Source organism: Ceratotherium simum, chromosome 15 (genome assembly GCF_057802395.1).
Source record: "Ceratotherium simum simum isolate JZ-2026a chromosome 15, ASM5780239v1, whole genome shotgun sequence".
Classification (NCBI taxonomy): Eukaryota; Metazoa; Chordata; class Mammalia; order Perissodactyla; family Rhinocerotidae; genus Ceratotherium; species Ceratotherium simum.
Window position 1 is genome coordinate 21,253,881 of NC_141914.1, and position 4,493 is coordinate 21,258,373.

Genomic DNA, 4,493 nt, shown 5'->3' on the forward strand with positions numbered 1-4,493 from the left:
TACAGGGAAAATGCTTTTTTAAAAAGAATAAAACTCCATGGAACATCTGAATCATTTCATTGTTTTATTGGAATGGAATTCTGTTATGTACAAAAAATGTGATTTACAGTCTGTGGGATTGGAGAAAAGAGTAGATGCTGAATTCTCTGTATTAAAATAGCAACTGAAAAGAAGCGCTTGGGAAAAGAGAGGGGATGGAGGGTGGGGAGGGAGACAGTGCCACTCACTATCCCTTACCATTGGCTTCTCTGGATATCTGGAAGGTTTTGGGGATCAGAGAGATCTTTGGGGAATATAGGTGGATTTTCTTTGGGTCAGTGTTTCCCAAACTTTGATCTTTATAAATAACCTTGTATTGGCCACAGTCCATCAAAAACAGATGGTGCATTCAAACTGGGCAATTTGAGGAGAATTTAGTAAAAAGACTAGTTACAAAGCTGTTAGTAGGGAGTGGGGAAACCACAAGGCATAGCACAGTTCCCTGGGGCTAGGGGCAGTGGGACCTGCCACTGCCCTACGTCTGGAGAGGCAAGAGGAAGGAGCACCAGAATCTGGAGACAGAGAGGGCTGCAGGACCTTCAGTCAAGGGGCACAGTCACTGGGCAGCAATCCTGCAGCGGGGGAACCTGGGAAACAGATTCTCCAGCCTCGCTCTTTTTTCTTCCCACATTCTCCGGCTAATGCTCCCCATTGAGTGACTCCAGCCGGAAGCCAGAAGGCAAGAGGCGCTTGATGTGGCCGGGGCCCAAAGCAGGGCCCAGAAGGGTGGAGAATGGGTGAGGTGGGGGTGGGGAACAAACAGAGAGCTATGGCCCGCACCTTTACCACTTTCTCCACAGCCAGGTACCCTCTGGATTCTTCTATACTTAATGGTTTTCCTTAACTCTTTTAAAAATCATTTTAATCATTTTTAAGTGTACAATTCAGTAGCGTTAAGTACATTCACATTGTTGTGCAGTGATCACCACCATCCATCTCCAGAACTTTTTCATCCCCCCTTTTTCATCCCCCAGACTGAAACTCGGTACCCATTAAACAATAACTCCCCATTGCCCCTCCCCGTAGCCCCTGGTAACCATTATTCTACTTTCTGTCTATGATTCTACTCTTCTAGAATATCTTATGCAATCATACAATATTTGTCCTTTTGTATCTGGCTTATTTCATTTAGCATAATGTGTTCAAGTTTCACCCATGTTGTAGCATGTGACAGAATACCCTTCATTTTTAAGACTAATATTCCATTGTATGTATAAAGCATATTTTGTTTATCGATTCATCCATCATTGGACACTTGGGTTGCTTTCACCTTTTGGCTGCTGTAAATAACGCTGCTATGAACATGGGTGTACAAATATCTGTTCGGGAGTTTTTTTAAAAACCTAAGTCAATGTGCTGTGGAAGGAAACTGCTGACTTGCTGATTTGCTCTGCACTCTGCAGTAAAGGCAGGGCGAATGAGGTAAACAGCAGGCTGCAATTGCTCTGTCTGGGCCGAGTCACCCAGGTCATCAGAGAGAAGGCTTTGGCCGTTGTCCAGGCTGTGGAAATGCAGCCACAGGACAAGTGATGCAACGTGAGTACTCACATCCATGCTATACTTTCTGCTCCGGCCACCGCACTCAGTAGGTGAATAACACGTCTGAAGAACCTTCCGCAATACGCAGGCTTAGAGTTCTTTTTTTTTTTTTTTTTTTCCAAAACCCAAGCCCCCTCTTTCCTTTACTCCCTCCCTTGACTCCACCCAGGTTCCTGGCAAGAACCTCCCGTAGAGACAGTCTTACCCTGAGCTATATTAGGCTGCATTTCCTGTGCCTTTGGCTTCACGTTGTTGTGACGCGGTTGCCGTCCTGGGAGGCATTGCTTAGCACACGGTTCTTCCTACTTTTCCTTGCTGCTTGTTGCCTTTCTTCTGTGTGTGTGTAAATTATCTCATGCCTCTGTGATGAAAATCCCGCGCTGTGTTGCTGATGCTGCCCTGCCGGGTCTTAGCCTGATCCGACCTGCTTTTCCTGTCCTCATCCTCTCGGTTTGGCTTTTGGCCACAGCCCTGTGGCTTTTTGCTAATATCTTCTTATTTTAAAGCCCCATTAGACTCTCTCACATTTTATTTTGCTCCATCGGAGACTTTAGATCATTATCTTAAATGGAAAACCAGTTTCCTTTATTCTAAATTAATCCTAAAAATAAATACAGTGAGAACATAATGTTTAAAATTCTAACTAGATAATGTGGCTTGTTGAAGGCTTTATGCCCCAGACCTATCTTTTCCTTATTAAAAAGGGAAAATGAGCAGGTGTGAGAGAGATGTCAAAAGCTTATCAACACCAAACAGAGACTTTCTTCTGTATGCACTCAGTGGATTGGAAAAAAATTAAAATATGAATAGCTTTCTCACCATGAGATTTAATGCTCTTTGATGCTGGCTGTAAGTAAGTGCTACCTTAAACCATCTCGCCCAGGGCTCCACGGCCCACACTTTGGGAAACCTGGCTTTAAGTAGGTGGGATGTGTGTGGGCTTAGGAAAAAGGGAGAGGTAACAAGGAAACTTGCTCAATGGCAGGGCAAGGCAAAGCGTGGGTCTCCCCTCCACACCCACGTCACTCGCAACCTCTGCTGAGATCTTTTCATGAGCAGTGACTATTACCAAAGTAAGTCAATCCAACAGTCAGATTCACCACCAAGTGCAAGATGCTGTGCTAAGTGTTACAGGGAATAAAAACATAATGAAAAAGACTCAGCCCCTGTGCTCAAGTGGCACTACAGACAGGATTTCCAGACCCCTCCTCTCTCTGGTCACTCTACTCTGGATACGTTGTTTGTCCTGCAGTCCCGGGACTGAGCTTGGTACTCCAGGCCTTCCTCCCGCAGCGTACACCAGGGGTACAATATCACGTGTTCTTCATTATGATCCCCCATTAATTCAGCTCAAGAATCGCTTTAGGGTTAACTATAATTCTTCAACTTTTAAAAATCTGTATTCTTATTGATCCAACTTACCTTCTTTCTTGTGGATTGATTTTGTGAACATGAATGAAATTTCCATGTAACCCAATTCCATTACATATTATTGTTGTCTCTCCAATCTGTCAGGAATTTTTTGTATCCTGATTTTAATCTTTAAAAATATTTAGCTCTCCCTCCAAGCTTTATGTCATTTTTATATATATAAAATTTATATATTTATTATATATATAATATATATATGACATTTTTTATAGACTCCTTTTTTATATCTATATGCAAGAACTTGAAAGGAGAAGGTCGAGGATAGGGCCCCTACTTCTAGAAGCTTTCTTAAGATTAATCAGTACTCTGGGTCTGAACCTTCACATATATTTCTAACTCATGTTCATCTTGACTATTCATACATTATAAGAAAAGTTTTAATACTTTATATCTACAATGACCCCCTGATTTGCGAGAGAGAGAGAGGTAGAGAGACAGAGAGAAAGAGAGAGAGAATAGGACTAATTAAGCTCTGGCATGGTTTAATTCCCAGGAACCCATGCAGATTCCTAGTAATTGCTACTCCATTTCCTAAATATAGACAAGCCACATTTTTAGTGATTTGTTGCTGGACTTTGCTGGGACTCAACATCCAACTTCCTGATCTCTACTTTCAGGAATATCTGCTTTCCCTCTTTTTGCTTACTGGAGCAAATGTACCAACCCACATCTTCTAACTCTCTTCTCCTTGGGATTATTTAGTGATTACTGAACAAAGACCCCAGTCACCCCCAAGGTCTTTCTAAAGCAAGATTGTAGCTCAGGGTCTGGGTACCAGGGTTCATTTAAAGCAGCTGGATGATCTCTTTTCAATCTTGGTCTTCATATTAATTTCCCCAAAAAATCCACCCCACCTACTTTATATGTTTTTTAAATTACAAAAGCAATACATGTTCATTTTAACAAATCAAACTGTAGACGCACAATTACTATGGCCCTGAGGTAATCAATGTTAATAGCTTGGTGTATGTCCTTCTATACATTTCTCCATGTTAATACAAATATATATGCACAAAGTTGTTTTTTGTTTTTTGGGTTTCCTAACAATGTGAAATCATAGCACACATATCACTCTGCAATTTTCCTTTGTCACTTAACAATGCATCATGAATATCCCTCCTGGTACTATACACAGATCTAATTTATTTACTGGATGTATAATATTCCACAGTATGGATATGCTATAATTTAGCCAACCATTTTCTTTGTGGTAGATATTAAGGTTGTTTCCAGTTATTTTCAACTACAAATGATGCTGCAATAAATATGTTTATACATCTATTCTCACACTGGTGCCTTCATTTCTATATGAGAGATTTCTTTGGTGAGAATTGTTAGGTGAAACAGGTGTGTGAAAAGGTAAATAATGCTGGATTATTTTCCAAAAATGTCATACCAGTTCACATACACTTTGACAATGGTTGAAAGAAATTTTTTCCTTGCAATTATTTATTCAAGTTTTTGTCTCCCTAAGATAAGTAACC